Below are 24,501 nucleotides of genomic sequence, written 5' to 3' on the forward strand. Positions count from 1 at the left end.
AAACTCTTCCACTTAAAAGTCTCCTTTTCCAAGTTCTCCCCCTTCCCATTACATCACAAGTATCATCACCCTTAGAACCCCATATTTAACCAATTACCACACCTTTTCATTGCAGCAAATTTCTTAAACACTGTTGTTGCAAGCCATGACAGCCATTTTTGTTGTACATGAAAGCTAGCTAATTAAGTCCCAAACCAAACGATTAATAATAATGCTAATATAACAATATAACCTGAACATGTCACAAAACATTTCTAAAACACTTGCCCAATCAGGCCAAATTGACACTGCTGCTGTTAAATTGTCAACATCATCTTGTTAACAAGTAATAAGGTTATAAGGTAGGTTTTAACATCTCCTACCATGATTCACAGCAACCTGCAACTTGCCATTTCAAGAAATTAAAGATCATTCTGACTCATAACATATAGTACCAAAATAAATGATATTGCCACATTAATGATGTATTCTCGGTAGGTCAACAGAAACATGTGTAAAAATAGGCCTACAATGACTGGTGTCAGAATGAAGCCAAGTTACACTTACTAGTGAACAAGGACTATTCCAAAACAAACCTCAGCATTGTTTCCTAAATTCTTTTGTGTTTTGTTACTTGCTCCACACATGCCCCTTTGTTTCATTTTACCATGTGAACAGAATGTAGTTTTTATGTCTATAGTGGCATATGGTCTTTATGTGTCATATCCAAACCTCAAATGCCAAGAGGGGCCAGGAGACAAGCCATCTTTGTAATGTATTAAACAGCTGTCAAAACTGCTCTAGTTTTCTCTACCTACTGTAATTACCATTACTTGCATTACCAGCACTAATAGGAATACTCTATGCTATGGTCAGTTTTATTACTTTTGCTATTATGTTGTTGACTCTTTCCCACATTTTTCACTGACCTAGCAAAGAGTTCAATGCAACAAAGACATCAATCATTTCAGATGGACAGATGAAAAAACACAGGCCCAAAGTTACACAAAAGAAATGCTAGGTAGGCTTTGGAATCACCCCAGATTGGTTATTGTAAAATAAAGCGCATTAATAAAAAGTTAAATGAAATAAACATGAAATAAATACAATTAAAAACTGAAATAAAAATAAACATGATATAAAATAAAGCATACTAACAAATTAAAATCAATTGCCTCCTCAAGGACATTAATTCTTATCATTGGATTTAATACATATGTGGCGACAGACTTAATGAGATCAGTCACTGAAGTTTCTAAAAGCCTGAGCAGGTCTTCTTGCTCAGCTTCAAAAGCCTTCACAGCTGCTTGGACCTCTAATAGAATTGACCTTAAAAATGTTAGGTATAGTACATTCACTATATATTGCATAAAGTGTCTCCGCCATGTAACAATGCTCAGCAGACTTTGTAAGGCCAAAGTGCAGTTTCAACTCATCCCACTGGTTCAGAATGCAGTCAAGTGTGGGCTCAACTGTGGTGGACAGCCACCGTGTTGCACACACCTGAGTGATTTGCAGGGGCTTTTCTCCAATGTTTATTGTCTCATAGACTGCCCTGTGGGGCGCCAAATATAACAGCCCTTTCTTCGTGGACAGAATGCCTTCTGTGCTACAAAACACATACATTCATTACGAAACCATATAACACCGTAATGCCTTTTGTCCATGAAAAACACAAGCATGTTAGCATTGTGTCCATGAAATATTGAAAAGAGCCCATACTTTAGTGCACAGAAAACAAAACGGATAATTCCTTTCATGCACTGAATTGACCGTTGTGCTTATTTTGAGCACAAAAGGCATGCTTAGAAGACACAGAAAACCAATTATATGTCTCCCTCACAAGGTACTCCACACTTCTTAGTATGGTGTCATGTGGTGCATGGCTGACAGCTAGCTGGAGAGAATGGCACACACATCTAATGAGCACAAGACTGGACAGGCCATACTCATCCCGAAGGATTTTGTAAACATCATTATTTATGCCAGTCATTACAGAGGCATTGTCTGTCCCAATGTCAATCAGATGTTCCTTTTTTAAACCACAGTTGACCAGAAAATGCATTAGTGCAGTTGCAGTAGCACTAGTACCACCCGTTAGCTCAACCAAACCAAGATATATGGAGTTCGCTCCAGACGCTCTCGCTCGCTACCTGCTGCTCCTCACCTGTTTCGTGCTCCGCACTTCCTGTTGCTCGTTCCCCGAACGCCAGACGCAAGACGCCGATCAGCCAGGACCCAAACCCGGAGTACTCGCCGATTCCAACACCCTCACAAAGACTACAGACGTAAGTAGCCAGCTATTACGTACGATGGCTTCTCGCAGCTCTGTCTCTCCCATCCTTAGCTCTCCTCCCTCTCGCTGTCTCCCCTGCTCTGTGTGCAACATGTTTAGTTATTCCTTCTCCGCCATTACTACCAACTTTACCTGTGTTAAATGCGAGCTAAACGCTAGGTTGACGGAGAAGGTAGCAGAATTAGAAGCACGCATCCGCAATTTATACGAGATTAAAGCAAGTGAAAAGTTTATCGAATCTTTTTCAGTACCGGATGCGTCAATTAGCCTTTCCCCTAGCTCAACCCCGGCAGAGCCTTCGCAGCAAGGCGAGTGAGTTACGGTTCGGGAAAATAGACGCAAGCGCAAGCGCAAGCCCCCGGTGCACCACCAACCCTCGGTTCACGTTTCCAACAGGTTCTCCCCCCTCAGTAACACACCTGCTGAGAAGCCTGTAAAAGAGCCCTGATTATTGGCGATTCTATTCTTAGAAACGTGAACGCGGAGACACCAACGACCATAGTCAATTGCATTCCTGGAGCCAGAGGTTCCGACGTAGAAGCCAATTTGAAAGTGCTGACTAAAGCTAAAGGTAAAACTAAAGCTAAATACTCTAAAATGGGTATTCACGTCGGCGCTAACGATGTCCGCATGAGACAATCGGAAGTAACAAAGTTAACTATTAAATCGGTGTGCAGGATTGCTAAACAAATGTCGGAATCAGTCATTTTCTCTGGCCCCATCCCCATGTGGCGCCGTGACGAGATATATAGCAGATTAACGTCACTTAATCGTTGGTTGTCTGAATGGTGCCCCTCTAACAACGTGGGTTTTATAGATAATTGGCACAAGTTTTGGGGGAGGCCTGGTCTTTTAAAACGAGATGGCATCCACCCCTCGAAGGAGGGTGCAGCTATCATCTCTAGAAATATGGATCATAGTCTGAATTCCTCTAAACCTTGACTTATCAGGGCCAAGGCCAGGCAGCAGACTTTCTGTCCTACACAGATGTCTGCTTTTTCCCTGGAACCACCACTTAAAAATCCCACAGAGACAGTGTCTGTTCCACAACCCTAGGTCCCAAACTTCTTAAAAACATCCAGTAGAGGCATTTGTGCTGATAATTTGATAAAAATTAAGTTTGACAAACCTGAAAGTAGTACCTGTAGACAAATGGTCCTTAAGATTGGGTTAATAAATATCAGATCGCTACAACCTAAAGATATATAAATAAACAAATTGATTACTGATCACCAATTTGATATCTTATGCCTGACTGAAACATGGCCTAAACCTAATGACTTTGTTGCTCTCAATGAATCAACTCCTCCCACTTACTGTAATCACCAGGTCCCTCGACCTAGAGGTGGTGGCGTTGCTGCTGTATACAGCTTCAAACTCTGTGTCACCCTTAAACCTGGCTATAACTTCCATTCGTTTGAACTGTTAGTACTTAGCTTTGCACATCCTGACAAGACTGAATTTCAGCTATTTACCCTTGTAATAGTTTACAGGCCACCTGGCCCTTACAGTGTTTTTTATCGGAATTTGCCAACTTTTTATCTGACCTGGTTGTCAATACAGAAAAGGTTGTGATAGTAGGCGACTTTAATGTGCATATGGATAATGAACATGACCCGTTCAGAACAGCATTTTTGTCCATCATCGAACCCATTGGACTCTATCAAGCTGTGGATAAACCCGCACATTACCGCAACCATACTCTAGATTTGGTCCTCACACATGGAGCAGATATTAACCAGGTAGAAATTATGCCACACAATCCTGTGTTATCTGACCACTATCTCATCTCTTTCAATTTACCACTAATGTGCTTCACATACTCGGAGCCTAGATCTCCTAGGCGAACGTTTCGTTCTCTTACAGCCAATGCCTTTATCGATGAGCTCCCTACATCATACTACCTGCACAATGAAATCTCCTCTAGTTTATGTTCAAACCCTAGCTCAACTGAAATTAACCTACTCGCGGACAGTATCGACTCTACTTTGCGTAAAACTCTGGATGTCGTTGCTCCCCTCAAAAGGAAGAAAATCACAGACAAAAAGCTAGCACTTTGGTATAACAACCATACTTGTGCTCTCAAACAAGCTATGCGAAAACTCGAAAGAAAATGGTGCTCCACCAAATTACAGGTTTTTCTCCTGGCTGGAAGGACAGTCTCCTAACCTACAAGCATGCCCTCACAGCTACCAGATCCAAATATTTCTCTACCGTTATTGAGAGAAATAAGGACAATCCTAGGCACCTGTTTAGCACTATCGCCAGATTAACCAAGAGTCCTGCATCAGTTAACCCTACCATACCAGCAATTTATAGTAGCAATGACTTCATGAACTTCTTTGATAGTAAAATCATGAAGATAAGAGACACAATACAAAAATTCTCATCGACTTCTGCTTCCTGCCTGGCCAGTCCCATCCCAGATTATGTAGGTATGTCTATTAGGCCCGCCTCATGCTTTGACTCTTTTATACCCATTGAATTTAGCGACTTTTCTTCTTTTATCAATTCATCTAATAACTCTACCAGCCAACTTGACCCCATACCAACCAGCCCCCTAAAACAGCTACTGCCTGCAATTAGCACACCGCTATTAAATCTTATCAACGCCTCCCTTACGTCTGGACACGTACCTCAGCCCTTCAAAGTAGCAGTTATCAAGCCTATTCTGAAAAAGCCCAATCTTGATCCCAATGACCTGTCAAACTATAGGCCCATCTCGAATCTTCCATTCCTCTCAACAATTCTGGAAAAAGCAGTATCAAAGCAATTCTGTGCATTTTTATACTCTAACAACATTTTGGAAGTTTTTCAGTCCGGGTTTAGACCTCACCACAGTATGGAAACCGCTCTCCTGAAAGTGCTCAACGACAAAACCGAAATATTGGTCATAGGCCAAAATTCAATCAGGAGCAAACTCACTCATTTTACACTGGACCTTGATGGTGTCTCCCTTGCCCCGAGTGCAGCTATCAAAGACCTTGGTGTTGTTATTGATCCTGAGCTCTCTTTTGAAACTCACATAACTAACACCTCTAGAACTGCCTTCTTCCATTTGAGAAATATAGCTAAAATCAGGAAAATCGTATCAATTAACAACACTGAAAAATTAATCCACGCCTTTGTAACATCCAGATTAGACTACTGTAATGCCCTCTTGTCAGGATGTGCAAACTTCTCATTAAAACCCCTTCAGCTGGTGCAAAATGCTGCTGCTCGAATCTTAACTAAAACTAAACGCTTTGAGCACATTACCCCAGTTCTGGCTTCTCTCCATTGGCTACCTGTTAAATACCGGATCTTTTTAAAATACTCTTACTCACATTTAAGGCTTTAAATGGGCTTGCCCCTCCCTATTTTAAGAACCTTCTTTACCCTTATCTTCCGCAGAGAGTCCTTCGCTCCCAAAATGCCGGGCTTCTCATAATTCCAAGAGTGGGCAAAACTATTATAGGCGGTAGAGGGGAACAGCCTCTCTCTCCACCTTTAAGTCTAGGCTCAAAACATATCTATATAGTAAATCCTTCAGCTGAGGGACATGGCCTGGTGCTGGCGTGGATCATAGAGTCTCTGGTGGACTAAGTGGTCATTGCTTTCATGGACTCTGTGCCATGATCTGGTATTGACTGTCTTAGGGTCACCCTCATGACTATGCCGGTCCCTTGCCTCCTGTCCCCTACGTATGCTGCCATAATGTTAGCCTGCCGGGGTTTCTTCCTTGTTGCACACTGGCACCTTTTTCACTGCCCCTCCTTTCCTGCCTCTCTGTTCTACATCCCTGCCATTCTTATCATCCACTAACCACTGTTTTCTGTTTGCTTCCTATCCCTGCTCCGGGCTACTGTCCGGAGCTGTAGCCCAAGTGTCTCATCCCATTATCCAGTAACTTGTCTTTAACTCTATCTGCCCAGTGCCGGCCAGAAGCAGATGCCCCCCCCCCCCCCCCCCCCCCCCGAGCCGAGTTCTGCTCAAGGTTTCTTCCTGATAGGGAGTTTTTCCTTGCCACCGTTGCCTGAGGCTTGCTCCCAGGGAATCTCAGGCTTGGGAACAATGTAAAGCTGCTTTGTGACAACCTGTGTTGTAAAAAGCACTATACAAATAAAAATGAATTGAATTGAATTGAATTGGAGTTGATCTGATTTTTATTCTCACTGAAGTAGCAGACCACAATACCTAGGTATTTTGATACGCTAACATCAGTGGACTCATCTAGCAAAAGGCTATACTTCTGTTCCCCTATGTCAGACACTAGCCTCTGAGCTAGGATACCATTAATCATTTCCCTGCATTTTGTCCTATGCATCCGGAAATGACTAGCTGAGAGTCACTAAATGCTGCTTTGCAGTCTTCCCCCAAAAGATCTATGGTTAGCAACGAGCAGTGCTCCGCAATAGCTAAAGTCATAGTGGCTTCAGCTTTTTTAGAGGCATCCACTTTAGTTGCAACTACAGGATTGGTAGTTTGATTTGGGGGATAGGGTTTTGACTTCTCAATGTGTTTTTTGTTTGCACGTGTTTCTTAATGTCACATAATTTGGCATAGAAGTCTGCCTTGCAGTAGCTACAGTAAGCTCGGGAGGCATCTTCTAAGAATGGCTTTAGCCATCCCTTAAACTCCGGGACAGACTTCCACTCTTTCCTGTATTTCTGAGTGTAAAGCTTTGAGTTAGTCATGTCTCAGACCACTCAACTTTGCTGTATGCTGTACTAGATATGGACAATTGGACAATTAATGTACTTACACAGTTATTTTAGCTTTGGAGAGATCCTTATTTTCTGTCAAATAAAATGCAGCATGTATCTTCTAATATTTGTGTCTTGTCTCTGGATCTCCTCACCCTGCCCCCCTACACCCTTGTCCCACCCACAGATCTGTTGCCAAGAACGTGAGAAAGTTGTCAGTCAGAGGAGAGTTTGCTGCTTGTGTATATGCATAGCTCAGTTACCTTCATGCATCAGTTTGCAGTCATTACTGAAGTAAGGGAGTATGTACTACAGCATCATTATTAAAAAAACACTACGCGCTTGGATTGTTATTATTGGTGTGATCGCTTCAATTGTAATTCTGTATAAACAAATATACTTCACAGCATGCACAACTTTTATTAGAATTAGAATTATGCAATGGTACTTATATTTTGACAATGATGTGCGGGACCTAGGACAGGGCAGGGTGGCTGAGCTCTCCTCTAACCCACTTTTTTCCCACGCTCTATGCACAGTGTGCTTACCAGTAAAGTGCCGTCGGATTTTACGGTTATCTTAATTTATGAGTGTCTGCATCGTCATGGTACAGTACTGAATGTAAAATGCAGAATGTCGGTAGGTATATACAGTTACACAGGACAGTAGCCTAAAATGATTAGTATATGTAGGTTTTCCTATATGCCCACTTTTCTGTTGGTACATATGGAGTGTTCATGAGTTTTATAATAGCCACGCATGGCGATAGGCATAGCGTAGTAGGTTTCATGTCCGCCTGCCCTGCAATGACGCTGGCCGAGCTGCATCATATCTGTTAGATCTGTAGAACATCCACTTCTGTGTAATTACAGTGGCTGATTGTACATAGGTCAATCATTACTTTTATGAATGTGGGAAATGCTAGAGCACTAGGAAAGGCAGATGTGATGTCATTCACAAATCGGTGAAAGGAGCAGTGCGTTCAGAGGAGGTCCACAGTCAAGCCATGTGCTGGGATGAGGGAGTTTTCTTCAGGACATCTGGACATGATGGGCAACATTCTGGTGTGTCATGCAGGTGAAGCACATCTTCCCTCGGGAGCCACAATAAGGGGCACAGCAGTCACACAACAGGGTTTTTCTTCACATAAAGGCAATTACTGTAAGCAGTGGGTGACTGGGGTACAGCGCCTGTGGGCTAGCACTGCTCTGGCTGTCTCCAAGGGCAGGGAAGGAAGATCCAAGTTCTAGTGAAAATCCCTGGTATTAGGGGACCATAAACTTTTTATGGGACAGAAATAGGAAGGCTAGAAAGCAACCTTTAATCCAGCTTCCTAGTTCCTATTGCACTAGGAAGTGCCTATTGCATAGCAGTGTCATCTCACCACAACAACAGCCAACAGCTCTTTTTCACGCTACAAATGCACTGCAATGGAGTGGGCACTCTTTGGAGGATAGGTGCTACTCCGCTGACATCATCTGAGCAATTTACAGGAATGTGACAGTTAAGCCAATTTTTTCCATCTCTGTGGGAACCCTGTCATTGCTGGCAAATGATACAGTCAGTCTCAAACCCCGGCCGTAGGGCTCAGCCTACCAATTGCGTCACTCTAGAGTCTGGACCCACAGCACTCGATAAATTTGTTAGCTTTCTTTAATATACCAGAATCAAAAGCAGCCATGGTGTGCTCTGTTTAAAGCTGAGGTTTGTTAGAACTTGATTGAACTGGGATTTAATATGTGCAACCATAAGGTGGCAATATTCACTCAGTTTTCAGGAATATGACAGTAATCTGCAAAAATAAGTTTAACTGGGCCCAACTTGTTCAGGCCCACCTTCTGCACTGGGCCTACATTGAAGTAGTGAATATGAGAGTGAAATGCAACCTGCTATTTTAAGAACAATAATCCCACTGCCTAGCACACAGTGGGATTAACTCATAGAGGAAGGGTATCACCAAAGACAGCCAATTTAAAGTGTATTCTGTGCACTCTGCTGGACCACATCCTGAGCCCTCCAGTCTGAACCCTCAAAGGGTTGCTGATATTGCCACTAATTGCTTCCTGTCTTTCCAGACCCCAAACCTTGACAGACTAGAGCTGCTGATACATGACTGTGGAAAGGGAGCGTTCTCTGGTCACCCCCAAAGACACACTTCACACAATGAAGCCATGAAAATACAAACTATGAGGGCAGAGCTGCAGAGGCCTAAAAAGGAGGTTTTCTGAACAAAGCCAGGACAGAGGGAAAGTTACTGCAGGACAAATACTTTTTCCCTGACATCAAAACCACACGTTCCTTCCTGGAGCTACCATAAAAACTCAGCCCAAGCTCAACTGATCAGATCACAATCAAGATCACTCCAAATCAATGCAAACCCCTGATGTGACCCAACACCCACCAAGGATGCTTGCAATACCTTTCCAAGGTGTCATGTGCACCCCCTCAAGAAAAGCAGCCATCCACCCTCAACAAAATGCACATCAACAAATACACTTCCCATGCTGAAAAATGCTATTTCCTGTCACATAATGTGATTTAGTGCCACCTAATTCTATTTTCAGCCTCTGCTTCTGACAGTGTAGCATAGTGGTTAAGAAGCAGGACTTATAACTGAAAGGTTGCTGGTTTGATTCCCCACAGGGGAACTGCTGCTGTACCCTTGGGCAAGGTACTTAATAGGTGAAAATGATTTTTTCTTCCTAAGGTAATAAAGCAACAAATTACCGTGATTTAGCGGTTTACCGCCCCTGCCCTCCGACCCCCGCACAACACAAAAAGCCAACCTATAACGTTTGCACATGAACAACTTGTTTATTTTTCTGCAAAATTCTTGGGAAGGCTGATTACAACTTAGAAAGTGATTGCAAACTTACAAATATTTTACATTTTAACATTTTAATATTTTATATTTTAATTCACATAATTCTGTAGCCTATACAATAATGGTGTCTGAAGCAGCATGGACAGGTAGGCTATATGTAGTCGCATTAAAACAGTTTTAATTATTTTTCAAATCAAATGACAAAAAAGATGGTAAGGGAACATTAGGCTAATGTTTTTTAAACATGCAACAATTGAACATTCAATTCAATTCAATTCATTTTTATTTGTATAGCGTTTTTTACAACACAAGTTGTCACAAAGCAGCTTTACATTGTTCCCAGGCCTGAGACCCCCTGAGATCAAGCCTAAGGCAACAGTGGCAAGGAAAAACTTCCTATCAGGAAGAAACCTGACAAGAGGGCATTACAGTAGTCTAATCTGGATGTTACAAAGGCATGGATTAATTTGTCAGCGTTGTTAATTGATACGATTTTCCTGATTTTAGCTATATTTCTCAAATGGAAGAAGGCAGTCCTAGAGGTGTTAGTTATGTGAGTTTCAAAAGAGAGCTCAGGATCAATAACAACACCAAGGTCTTTGATGGCTGCACTCGGAGCAAGGGAGACCATCAAGGTCCAGTGTAAAATGAGTGAGTTTGCTCCTGATTGAATTTTGGCCTATGACCAATATTTCGGTTTTGTCCGGGTTAAGGAGGAGAAAGTTTCGGGCCATCCAATTCTTTATATCTGTTAGGCAGGCCTCCGTGTTTGAAATATTCAGAGGCCCAAACACAGATCCTTGAGGTATACCATACTTTACTCTGGAACGAGTGGAGGATTCGTTGTTAATGGAGACAAACTGATATCGTTCTGATAGATAAGACCTAAACCAAGATAGGGCTTGTCCACTTATGCCAACCAGGTTTTCGAGGCAGTCGAGGAGGATACGATGATCGATGGTATCAAAGGCTGCAGTTAGGTCTAGCAGCACAAGAAGAGAGATACAGCCATTGTCACAGGAGACAGGGAGGAGGAGAAAGTTTTGGGCCATACAATTCTTTACATCTGTTAGGCAGGCCTCCATGTTTGATATATTCAGAGGGACATCGGGTTTGACTGATATGTATAACTGAGTGTCATCCGCGTAACAGTGGAAATTAATGTCATGTTTACGGATGATATTGCCAAGAGGCAACATGTATAACGAGAAGAGCACAGGCCCAAGCACAGATCCTTGAGGTATACCATATCTTACTCTAGAACGAGCAGAAGATACATTGTTAATGGAGACAAACTGATATCGTTCTGATAGATAAGACAAGGAGGATACGATGGTATCAAAGGCTGCACTTAGGTCTAGCAACACAAGAAGAGAGATACAGCCATTGTCACAGGAGAGTAGAAGGTCGTTGAGCACTTTCAGGAGAGCGGTTTCCATACTGTGGTGAGGTCTAAACCCGGACTGAAAAACTTCCAAAATGTTGTTAGAGTATAAAAATGCACAGAATTGCTTTGATACTGCTTTTTCCAAAATTGTTGAGAGGAATGGAAGATTCGAGATGGGCCTATAGTTTGACAGGTCATTGGGATCAAGATTGGGCTTTTTCAGAATAGGCTTGATAACTGCTACTTTGAAGGGCTGGGGTACGTGTCCAGACGTAAGGGAGGCGTTGATAAGATTTAATAGCGGTGTGCTAATTGCAGGCAGTAGCTGTTTTAGGAAGCTGGTTGGTATGGGGTCAAGTTGGCTGGTAGAGTTATTAGATGAATTGATAAAAGAAGAAAAGTCGCTAAATTCAATGGGTATAAAAGAGTCAAAGCATGAGGCGGGCCTAATAGACATACCTACATAATCTGGGATGGGACTGGCCAGGCAGGAAGCAGAAGTCGATGAGAATTTTTGTATTGTGTCTCTTATCTTCATGATTTTACTATCAAAGAAGTTCATGAAGTCATTGCTACTATAAATTGCTGGTATGGTAGGGTTAACTGATGCAGGACTCTTGGTTAATCTGGCGATAGTGCTAAACAGGTACCTAGGATTGTCCTTATTTCTCTCAATAACGGTAGAGAAATATTTGGATCTGGTAGCTGTGAGGGCATGCTTGTAGGTTAGGAGACTGTTCTTCCACGCCAGGAGAAAAACCTGTAATTTGGTGGAGCACCATTTTCTTTCGAGTTTTCGCATAGCTTGTTTGAGAGCACAAGTATGGTCGCTATATCAAAGTGCTAGCTTTTTGTCTGGGATTTCTTCCTTTTGAGGGGAGCAACGACATCCAGAGTTTTATGCAAAGTAGAGTCAATTCTGTCCGCGAGTAGGTTAATTTCAGTTGAGCTAGAGTTTGAACATAAACTAGAGGAGATTTCATTGTGCAGGTAGTATGATGTAGGGAGCTCATCGATAAAGGCATTGGCTGTAAGAGAACAAAACGTGCACCTAGAAGGAGATCTAGGCTCCGAGTATGTGAAGCACATTAGTGGTAAATTGAAAGAGATGAGATAGTGGTCAGATAACACAGGATTGTGTGGCATAATTTCTACCTGGTTAATATCTGCTCCATGTGTGAGGACCAAATCTAGAGTATGGTTGCGGTAATGTGCGGGTTTATCCACAGCTTGATAGAGTCCAATGGGTTCGATGATGGACAAAAATGCTGTTCTGAACGGGTCATGTTCATTATCCATATGCACATTAAAGTCGCCTACTATCACAACCTTTTCTGTATTGACAACCAGGTCAGATAAAAAGTTGGCAAATTCCAATAAGAAAACACTGTAAGGGCCAGGTGGCCTGTAAACTATTACAAGGGTAAATAGCTGAAATGCAGTCTTGTCAGGATGTGCAAAGCTAAGTACTAACAGTTCAAACGAATGGAAGTTATAGCCAGGTTTAAGGGTGGCACAGAGTTTGGAGCTGTGTACAGCAGCAACGCCACCACCTCTAGGTCGAGGGACCTGGTGATTACAGTAAGTGGGAGGAGTTGATTTATTAAGAGCAACAAAGTCATTAGGTTTAAGCCAAGTTTCAGTCAGGCATAAGATATCAAATTGGTGATCAGTAATCAATTCGATTATTAATATAGCTTTAGGTTGTAACGATCTGCTATTTATTAACCCAATCTTAACCCTGTCGCGCGTACGGTCACACCGGTGTGATTAGCCGTTTAGCGCATATGCTAAAACTGGTGCGAACAATAGATTGGAGAAAATATAGCTAATTTTAGCTTTGAGGAAACCGCTATTTAACTCTAAAAATACAGCAAATGCTAACTGAAATCTATAAGAAACTTAATAACGCAAATGAAAACATAACGAACCATATAAGGTAACAGGCGCGCTACATACCATAACAAATAAGTTACACGCGAAAGGGTTAAAACGAAATTTGCCGTTCAGCACATCTGCGTTTGTCACTCCTTTCAGTAATTCAGCCAGGTAAATATCCGCGCTGGAATTATGGAAGGAAATTGCGGTCAAACTTGATATTATGATTAATTCGCGTTAAAACATTAAGGCGTTGAAGTTTCCAGATTAATTGCGGACCAGCGTCAACATTGACAGCCCTAAAATAAATAAATAATTGCGGTGTTGCGGTAATGAGCTCAACACCGCGGTAGGCGGTGATGCGGTTATCGTCACAACCCTAGTACTTAACCCCCAATTGCCTCAATAAATATCCATCTGTATAAATGGATAGCATTGTAAAAACCTGTAAGTTGCTCTTACAGCCCAAGAGTGTCTGCTAAATGCCAATAATGTAATGCAATGAAATGGAGCATCACACAAGCAATGCCCTATTTTCAGTTTTGTAACATAGTTGGAAAATGTAATTCATATCTACTCATGCATGAAATTTAGAATGCACACCCCCATTCTTTAGAGAGTAGCCATTTCTCACCCTCAGCCTTTGATGGTTACCTATGGCGCAGGTAATATGAATTTAATAAGGTATAATAATAAGGTGAAAATGCATGTGCCAGAAAAGCTATTTTTTTGCCTCATGCTAATGAGAGTAGGCTGTATTTCATTGCGGCATGAAAGCACAGACTATTAATTTTCTTCATGAGGAAATACAGAGTGTGACATCAGTGTGTTTAAAACTTATTGTTATTACATGCAATGTGTTATTATTTTTTTTATTATATTCACTGAGTAAAAAAATGCATGGCACAGGTCTGTTTGTGATTACAGTCCTGGGATTCCTGTTCTTGTTACCAACACCAGAGGGCAGACCTGCCACATAAATGGTATGATGTGACAGTGATTACTGATCATGGATGCTTAAAGCTTTTTAAAAAGTTGTTTTTCTTGACACTTTTGGGTTAACGTAATTTCTCTTGTCTTTGACTATTTTAAATAAAGTGAGTTTTATTAAACTGAGGCAATTTTGGTGCTACTTTAATATGAAGCTTGGAGTCTTCTGCCTTCTTGTATTCTTATGTTTCTATATGAAAATTTGGGAGAAAAGGTCTACCTCATTGCTCAACACCCAGTCCTCCACAGTCATGAGGATGAATAACTTTTTAGCAGCACCAGTTGTTTGAAATGATGGGGTAGTCAGGAAAAAATAATTGAGTCCAAGACTGAAACTGAATTGTTCTGCAGTTGTAGGTAAATTGATCTTTGTGAATGTAGATTTCATACTATGTAAATAAGTATGCATGTAGACTTTCAGCTGACTGTTATGCACCCTTGAGAGCTGTTGACCTACATTACCCAGAATGCACTGAGAACAAGGGGCACACAGCAGGTTCTGATTTGACAGTGTTGCCCTGTTGTGGGGGATTTGGACCTTCAGGTTTCCACAGACTGGAGCCCATGATTGGATGACTAATTTCTCTTACTCTGACAATTTTGCCATCACATCCAATCTAAGTTTGAAGTGAATCTAGTTTTCAGTATAAAATTTAAGAACTGTATTTAACAAGCAGTTTCCAGGTGGTTTATGCCTGAGCTGTCCATTGAATGCTGTTTCTGAGATGGATGTTGCATGTTTTGCTTCTTTGTGACAACTCAGGATGGATTCTGACATATACACTATATGAACAAAAGTATTCGGATGCCTGACCATTACATTGTAATGATATTGTGTCTTGGTATGCTGAAGCATTAAGATTGCCCTTCATTGGAGATAAGGGGCCTAGCCCAAACCCTGAAAAACAAATACTTTTGTCCATATAGTGTATGTTTCAATGTGATAACACTAGTTGAATTATTAGCACCATTTTTATATATTTTAAAAAAGCATTTATGGAAATGCGTAACTTTACTTTGAAATAACAAGGTTAGGTATGTACATGATTGAAGGGGGAATCCTGACCCCTGCTTGTGCAGATTGGGATAGTAGCATTAACAGTCTCCTGCATGAGGATCCTTGGGTATCTCAGTAGGCTCTTACCCTCCTATAGGATTTAACTTGGTGTGTATTTGCAGAGGTTCTGCCTCTCTAAGTGGGATTCTCTAAACCACAGCAGAAAAAAATCACACATTTGAAACACACCTGTCTCTCTGTGACAAAACAGACTCCTCTCTCAAGAGTCTTGTAATCTGCACAGATGAGGCATGTGCTTCCTGGGTGCAACCAGTCCCAGAATGCCATGCTCTTGCACTCAGCCCATCTCTCTGTGCTGACAGCTGGGGGTTAATGATTAGCCTGCAGGCAGGAGGTCACGCAACATTTCCAACAGTTACCTAAGGCTTTATCTTTGTGTGTGCATGGTTCTGACATACCTGTGGGCACTAACAGATCAGTGTGTCAGATAATCTCTGTGTCAATGCCCACAATGTGGCTGTAAGATTTTCCTTTGAAAACTGCTTTTGGTCTTCATGAGGCATGAAGAGGGTTCTGTGTTTGTTGAGTGGTCTGCACTGTTCTCTGGGTGCCACTGCCATGCTGAATGAATGTGGAGTATGAGTGACTGAGGTACCTCCAATAAAGCATCAAGTGGAATGGTAGGCTGACTTTGTATTCATGCATAAGTTTTACCATACTCAAATACCTGCCAGATAAAATGGACCTCTGGTCCATTCTGTCCACTTAGTGTCACTGAACCCTGAGTGACTGTTACACAGTGGTACAATATGCACCCTCCATCTCAATAAAACAGTCTTGGGCATCACCACATAAAAACCCACCTCTTGGAGCAACATGCAAGGCTTTCATATGCAAGGAATGCAAACCCATGAAAGTATAGAATTTAACACACATTCAACAAAAAATATAAATGTGTTTTCTGAAGAATTGGACAATTGGTTCACAAAATGCATTGACAATGGGATTACTTTTATTGGTAGTTTGCTAATACTCAGTCTGACCCTTTAGCAACCCCTACACCGGCTCCAGATTTATGGTACATTGCAAGGAAATCACTCCCTGTTGGAGTTTGAACCTGAAGAGAACCGTGTTTATAGAGTTTGGAAGCAGCAATGCGTTCTTGCTAATTACACCTTGGTTGTTTTGCTATGTTTGAGTGATTAGGTTTATGCTAGATGCTATGATTCGGTTATGCTAGATAACTCACGGTATGTTTTAGCTACTTTTAATACACCTGGCTACACAGTGTTCATAACGCAGGTGAAGCTAATATGAAGATTATTTGGCAACAGTTTGACATGGGGGAACGTACAAAGGATGCCCACATTAGACTCACAGTCGTTAGCCATGCAGTATTTGATTCTAGTTCTACAGTATGAATACTTTTATCGTTACCTATGTGTAAACGGAAAAGCTAAATCTAAGGTATGGAGCAACGCTATTGCCTCCCTTTAACAAGTAATATGTAAAACCGCACGGTTGGAGCCCCTCCTCTTTGGAGTCGTGGGTAAAGTTACCTTGCAGGTAACCTGCAGTCATCTGTCACTCCTCTGCTACCACCACCTGCACTCCCTCCAGTGTCAGCTTGGACGTGGAGTTCTGACAGGGAACTCTCGTTGCACCGGACTCATAATAATTATGATTTCGCATCCACAATTTAAAGCATTTTAACTTTTAAAGGAATACTAATAATCGCCGAGGTTGCACTGAAAACGAGAGAAAGGCAAGGAGAGTCCGAGAGATCACGTATTTCAACCTGTGAACGATCGAAGCACAGCCTGACGTTTGAAAATAGATACTTCGTTGTAGCCTGTGATGGCACCTTGACGCGTCCGTCAGCCTCTGACTACTTCGACACGAGACACTCAAGTTCTGCACACAGGCCGCCACATCGCGTAGAGATACCACGCGGGGAATTAAACTGAGGGTAAGAATGTTTTTAAACATTAGCAAGCCCTTATGGGTGTTCACAGAGCAATTGTCTACTAATGGAGCTGTCAGTCTGAAATGTGTAGCCTAGCCTATAAACTGGAATTTGAACTGACACTAGTTAGAAAGCAAAACAAGTCAGTGCAGTCCACCGTCTAAATATGGACATTAAGGCCAAAATAGGCAAAATTACCGTTTTGCAACAAGTTAACTTTAAGAGGACACGCTGCCAAATTAGAGCTGTTACTCGTTTAATTCAGCGCGCCTACTCTAAATCCTATTATGCTAATAGGACCTACAGTAAAATTCTCTAATACGTGCAGCACTGATATTCTAATTAATAAATGTTGTTTATGAACAGTGATGTCTAAGACAGAAAAGGCTGTTCACGAGAACGAGAGGGCCGCTTTTCTCAACCAGTTTATGTGTATGTTGTTGTGATAATCTGTCACATTGCTTATGTAATATTGGTCATAATTAGAGTTACCTCCGTGTTACACTATTAAAAACTATTTTGAGACTGCAAATATCCAAGCTCAATCAGGCGGATAGGAGACAGCTAACCTCTTTATAATCAATTTGCCGTAAATTGCTGATTCTTGTCTAAACCACAGCATGCATGTTACTTGTATAGCCTTACTTTGTTTTTGTGTGTGATGAGGATTATGCAATTTATGGTATATCTCTGAAAATGGTATATCTCTGAAAGAGTAGGAAATTACAAAACTAAGGCTGTATGGATACCTAAAGGAATCAGGCATCTGTACAATGTAAATGTTTATACTGTACTAGTAATATCATTGGTTTGTTTCCCTGTGTCTTAGTTTTGTATGAAAGATAAGGTGTCATTGTGACTGAGTGATGTTCTCATCCATAGTAATAGTAATTGTAATAATCTAAAACAAGCCAGCTGCCATGTTTCTTCTCTCCCAAGCAGTATGGGGCTGATGCTATTCAACAGATTTCACAGAAAAGATCAGCCAATTGTAGATGTAGTGAGAGAAACTTTGTAATTTGATTTTTAACACCCTCTGTTATAAACACAGACACATAGAGCTGAGTTTGGTTCAACATGTGTAACATCTTACTACAAATTATTCTCCTCAAGGAAAAACAGTCCAGTGGTGTTTACGGTCCTTTGCAATATATGTAAGGACAGAGGAACCAGAAAACCTCAAGAGATTGAGATTGAGACCACATCCAATTCTGCATGAGGTGGGCAAAGACAGGGGTGCTGCTTTGAGGAGCCCCAGTGATGGTTGACAGAGCCTCTGAAACCAGATTGTTGTGCTGCACCAGTTGAGGTGTTCATTTTCCATAGAACCTTGAATGAACTCTCAAAGTCCCCTAGTTTTCATGTGTTGCCATGAATCTCTGTTTTGTGCACACCAACCTTATGGGCATCAGTCATTGTGATGCTGACACTCAGAACAATTTGACAGTTGTTTGTATGGGATAGGGGGGTTCACAGTGATAGTTTGGGCAGGATAAAACTACAGACCAATCCCTAAAGGACAGCTTTTGCCGCTAACCTGACCACATGTAGTCACAATGTTGAGGACTTATTAGCTGTGGTCTGACATTGAAGCTGTGGAGGTGGCAAAGCAGATACAGTTTAAATTATGTAGTCATCTATGCTGTGTACCTTTATGGCTGAAGGGAGGTATGTCTTAAGGAACAGTCAAAGAAACTTGTGGGTATCACTGTCTATTATGAATGATCAATCAGTTATATCAATCAATTTATTAATTAATAATTAATAAATCAATTTCTCAATATTTAAAATTTATATACTTAAAGCAGCATTTATCTTCTTATTTCTTACGGTAATTAATGAATATTTACACAAATGTACACTATATGGCCAAAAGTATGTGGACACCCCTCCTAATTATTGAGTTCAGGTGTTTCAGCCACACCGATTGTTAACAGACACATAAACTCAAGCACATAGCCATGCAATCTCCATAGACAAACCTTGGAAGTAGAATGCGTCGTGCTAGAGAGCTCAGTGACTTTAAATGTGGCACTGTCATAGGATGCCAGCTTTGCCGCAAGTCCGTTTGTGAAATTTCTGCCCCGGTCAACTGTAAGTGCTATTATTGTCAAGTGGAAGTGTCTAGGAGCAACAACAGCTCAACAGTTGACCACGCAAACTTACAGAGCAAAGCCACTGAGTGCTGAAGTGTGTAGCGCGTAAAAACCACCTATCCTCTGTTGAATCACTCACTACAGAGTTCCAAACTGTTTCTGGCTGCAACATCAGCACAAGAACTATGCGTTGGGAACTTCATGAAGTGGTTTTCTATGGCCGAGCAGCTGCACACAAGCCCAGACCACTACAGACTACAGACCACACAGACTAGACCACTTAGTTCCAGTGAAGGGTAACATTAATGCTACAGCATACAAAGACATTTAAGACAATTGTATGCTTCCAACTTTTTGGCAACAGTTTGGGGAAGTCGCTTTCCTGTTCCAGCATGACTGTGCCCCTGGGCGCAAAGCAACGTCCATAAAGACATGGTTTGACGAATTTGGTGTGGAGGAACTCCAGTGGCCTGCACAGAGCCCTGATGTCAAACCCACTGAATGCCTTTGGGATGAATTAGAACACCGATTGCGAGCCAGGCCTTCTCGTCCAACATCAGTGCCTGACCTCATAAATGCTCTTTCGGCTGAATGGGCACAAATTCCCACAAACACACTCCAAAATCTTGTGGAAAGCCTTCCCGGAAAAGTGGAGGCTGTTATAGCTGCAAGGGGGGGGGGGGGGGGGGTAACTCCATATTAATGCCCATGGTTTTGGAATGGGATGTCCAATAAGCTCATATAGGTGTGATGGTCAGGTGTCCACATACTTTTGGCCATATAGTTTATCATACATTTAAGGAATGAAACATCAAATGTATGATACATTTCTTAAGTGTTTTAGATATTTAGTAAAAAGGTGAAACGTTCACACAGCATTAACAGGATAAATAATAAAACGTTTAGCTAAAGTGTTTATTTTTGTCCTTACTGCAGTGTTTTGGATGGCTATTGTTATTTATGCATTTATTTATTTATTTTACCTTTATTTTACCAGGAAGTCCCATTGAGATCAAAAATCTCTTTTACAAGAGAGACCTGGCCAAGACAGCAGCCGTACAGACTCACTACATATTAAAAGTACAACATATACAACATAAAGTACGACATATACAACATTATATACAAAAATACACAAAAAAACAGTTATTTAAACTCAGTGGCCTCTTAGGAAAAGCAACAACATGTCTCATTCACTACATTCTTTATGATTGACTTAAATTTATCAATGGATATAAATGTATCCAATTTTAAATCATTGTGTAGATTATTCCATGTCCAAGGTGCATGGTAAGAAAATGCAGTTTTCCCCAGATCTCTCAAAATCCTTGGTACATTAAAAAGCAACCGCCTGGAAGAGCGTAGCTGGTAACTACCCAAGCTGGGGCAGAGGTACAGAGTTTACCTAGGATCGCTTTATAGATAAAAATAAACCAGTGCTGTTGTCTGCGAGTGGTTAGTGATGTCCAGCCCACCAAATCATAAAGAATGCAATAGTGAGTGAGAGACTTTGCATTTGTAATAAATCATATCAATGCATGGTACACTGAATCAAGGCTCCGCAAAATGGAGGCGGATGCATGCTTATACAGTATATCAGCGTAATCAATCACAGGAAGAAAAGTAGCTTCCACAAGTTTTTTTCTTAGCATTAAAAGTAAAACAGGATTTATTTCTAAAATAAAAGCCAATCTTCACTTTGACCTTCCTAACTAGATTAGCAATATGTACATTAAATAAAAGCTTGTCGTCTATCCATATAATTAAATACTTGTAAGAGGGCACCCTTTCAATGGATTTACCATCGGACGTGAAAATGCTAAAATCATCAAGCAACTGCAAGCGAGCTTTTGAGAGGACCATGTACTTTGTTTTCTGAACATTTAAGACCAATTTTAAACTAAGCAGAACAGTTTGTAATGACTGTAATGCAGTCTGAAGCTCTTGTACTGCCTGTGCTATGGAGGGAGCATGCGTATAAATGACAGTGTCATCAGCATAGAGGTGTATTTTTGCTTGAATGTCCTTACCCAAGTCATTTATAAAAATAGAAATCAAACCTGGGGGACACCTTTGGTTATCTAAAGAAAATCAGATTTGTAGCCCTCTGCATAGACACACTGGGTTCAATCTACAAAATAATTTCTAAACCATTTAACAGCCTTGGGACCAAAACCAACATTCCAAGCTTGTTCAGCAATTCATGATCCACTTAGATAAATCCACAAATAAGGCAGCACAATGCTGTTTTCTGTCCAGGGCACCAATGAGATCATTTGTCACAACCATAGCAGCAGTAATTGTACTGTAACCAGTTCTAACACCAGATTGAAAATCACTTAGAATGTTATTATCAAGTAAAAACTGTTTTAACTGCAAGTTTACCTGGGATTCAAGGATCTTAGCCAAGACTGAGAGCCTGGAGATCGGACGGTTGTTTAACTCTGAGGGGAGTAGGGGGAGAACAAAGGCAGATTTCCAACTTTTAGGTATGGAGTTGGACAGAAGACTCAAATTAAAAATATGAGTAATAGACTCAGCAATAATATCTGCCACCATCTTTAAGAGATAAGAATCCAGATTGTCTGGACCTGCAGACTTTTTGGGATTAATGTCTTTCAAAGCTTTACAGACTTGAGCAACAGAAATAGGTTTAAAATCAAATAAATCCAGATTTCCATCAGTTGCAGTAATGGCATGACATGGGACTGTTGTATTTACATTTAAGCTGTCAGGTACAGATCCAGCTTGAATAAAATGTTTATTAAACTGTCTAACCATGGCAGCTTCGTCCTTTATTTCATCTGGGCCAACCAGAATATGCTCAGGGAGACATGTGTACCTGAGAAGGATTTAACTTGTTTCCAAAATTTTGAGGGGTTATTTAGGTTCTCTGTAACTGACTTAAGATAAAACTCTGATTTGGATTTTCTGATCATTAAAGTGCACCAGGGGTTATCCCTACCGCTGATCCTAAACTTCTTAATGGGAACATGTTTATTAGAAATAGACAGGAAGATTAAAAAGGGGCATTAAAATCTTGTAATGTTTTATAAAAGTTGTCATATTTGTCTAAATGTGGCATAAAAAATGCTTGAATGATGTAAAAATGTGTGTTATAAGTAAATGTGTTTTGTTCTCATTTGACACCAGAATAGTAATGTAATAATGATAACATAGTGTGTATGTAATAGCAATATAATGTAATGGTTGAGGATTTGTGACCGTAATATTAATATAACAATATTTTCAGGGAGAGTTTGTCTAGGCCTCCACAAATGTGTACTACGTCCACACCAAATGTGGAGCACTGATTCACTATTGCATAAGTATATCTCTTGATTTATTGTTTATATGGGTCATTCCATGCCACCTAGGACCTCCCAGTTCATATCATAGATTCATGTAAAAATTTCTATTAAATTCATGGGACTTTGCAAAATCCTATAGCTCAACTCCAAATACCTTTTTTTAGTTATGAATTTTTGAAGTTTGGCCCTTGGAGCTAAATTTAATCATTTTTGCGATTCTTTGTATGTGTATTATAAGCCTCACCAATTGCTTATTTTTCACTGGATTGGGTTGAAATTTGTACTGCACATCTAAGAAACCCTAAGGATAATTTGCAACATGCATTCATGTAAATAGCTGTGCTGAATGTATTACAGTAATCAAATTAATAAAAAAAAATAATTTTTTACACAAACGAAGAATCTTCAATTTTCAAAATTTAATATCTCCACCAGTTTTCACTTTCTTGCAACCAAATTTTGTTTCTGTGTAGTATTAAATGAAATTGCGAAATATATGTGTATTGAGCTAAGGAACTAAGATTGATACAAGACAGAACAAGATGACATCATCTAGTATGCAACAAACCAAGCCATTACAAGCTGTAACTTGCAAATTTCCTGAACCCAATGAAAAACAGGCTCAATAGGTATCACACAGAGATAGAAAACCCTGAAGTCAACATAGTACAAATATCTACCTATGAAATGAAACCATTGAATGTAATATTACAGCCAGTGTAAAGGGGAGTGCATCTGTGTTTCCAGGGTCCTATGTTCCCAGGGTCCTGTGTTCCCCAGTTCAATATTCTGTTAACACACCAGCTAATGCTAACCTTGCATTAATGCTAATGTTATTAGTAACCGAAATGCTAATGCTAACACTAATCCACATGCTAATGCTAACTCTAATGCTAATGCTAACAGAACCCTAAAGCTAATGCTAACTCTCAAGATAATGCTAAGTCTAATGCTAACACTTACCCGCATGCTAATGCTAACACAACCCTAAAGCTAATGCTAACTCTCAAGGTAATGCTATCTAATGCTAACCCTAATGCTAACGCTAACACAACCCTAACCCTAAACCTAACCTTAACCCTTAACCTAAACCTAACTAAAATTGAAGATTCTTTGTTCGGGTAAAAAAAAATATTTTCATTAATTTGATTACTGTAAAACATTCAGCACAACTATTTACATGAAAACATGTTGCAAATTATCCTTAGGGTTTCTTGAATGTGCAGTACAAATTTCAACCCAATCCAGTGAAAAATAAGCAATTGGTAAGGGCCAAATTTCAAAAATTCATAACTAAAAAAGTATTTGAAGTAGAGCTATAGGATTTTGCAAGCTTCCATGAATTTAATAGAAGTTTTTACGTGAATTTTTTGAGAAAATCTATGACATGAACTGGGAAAATTTCTGAATTCTGGGTGAGTTGGCATGGAATGACCCATATGTCAATGGCCTCTTGATCAGATAAGGTAGCAGCTGCACTTTACAAGTGATGATTGAAATAAAATAATGTTTTTGTGTTTATTCTGTGTCAGTGTCTAGATTATTAGCGTCAATACATCGCCCCACTAGAGACCTAAATATATGTTGTTCTAGGCTTGTATGTGTCATTGTGTAGACTGCATTACGTCAAAGCTGTAGTTGCTACTAAAAAAACATTCATGTGGGGGATTGAATATTATTGAAGGGAATGGTTATCAGCTGGTTACATGTTGGAGTCACTAAAAGATGGGGAATACCTGTATTTCTCTGTTGACAACACAGGAAAGTGTGTTAATGAGTGGGTGTATGTGTGTGTGTGTGTGTGTGTGTGTGTGTGTGTGTGTGTATGTGTGTATGTGTGTGCAGTTTTGAATTTTGAGAGTGTAAAACAGGAGCAGTGACAGCAGAATCAGAGCAGTCACTCCAGGGAACAGTGACTCCACAATGGGAACATGGGAATTCCAATGTTAGTGTGCAGTGATTTTAGGATCAGAGTACTGTGTCTCCAGTCTCAGAGCACAGTGACTCAAGTATCATAGCGCAGTGGCTGCAGTATCAGTGCATTGACTCCAGAATCAGAGCAGTGGCACTA

At 40.6% G+C, this 24,501-nt stretch overlaps 1 protein-coding gene across 3 annotated transcripts in view; it reads left to right on the forward strand.

The window, feature by feature from the left end:
• Positions 1-2,189: 2,189 nt before the first annotated feature.
• eps8l2 (EPS8 like 2) overlaps positions 2,190-24,501 on the forward strand; it is a 66,255-nt gene continuing 43,943 nt past the window's right edge. For 2 of the 3 annotated variants that reach the window (XM_036535427.1, XM_036535430.1), the window contains exon 1: positions 16,664-17,026. The gene's annotated coding sequence lies outside the window, so the exon portion shown is untranslated. Of the gene's footprint in view, positions 2,268-16,663; positions 17,027-24,501 lie in introns of those variants that run through there. The other variant, XM_036535428.1, reaches the window with a different exon arrangement.

This window comes from Megalops cyprinoides, chromosome 8 (assembly GCF_013368585.1).
Source record: "Megalops cyprinoides isolate fMegCyp1 chromosome 8, fMegCyp1.pri, whole genome shotgun sequence".
Taxonomy (NCBI): domain Eukaryota; kingdom Metazoa; phylum Chordata; class Actinopteri; order Elopiformes; family Megalopidae; genus Megalops; species Megalops cyprinoides.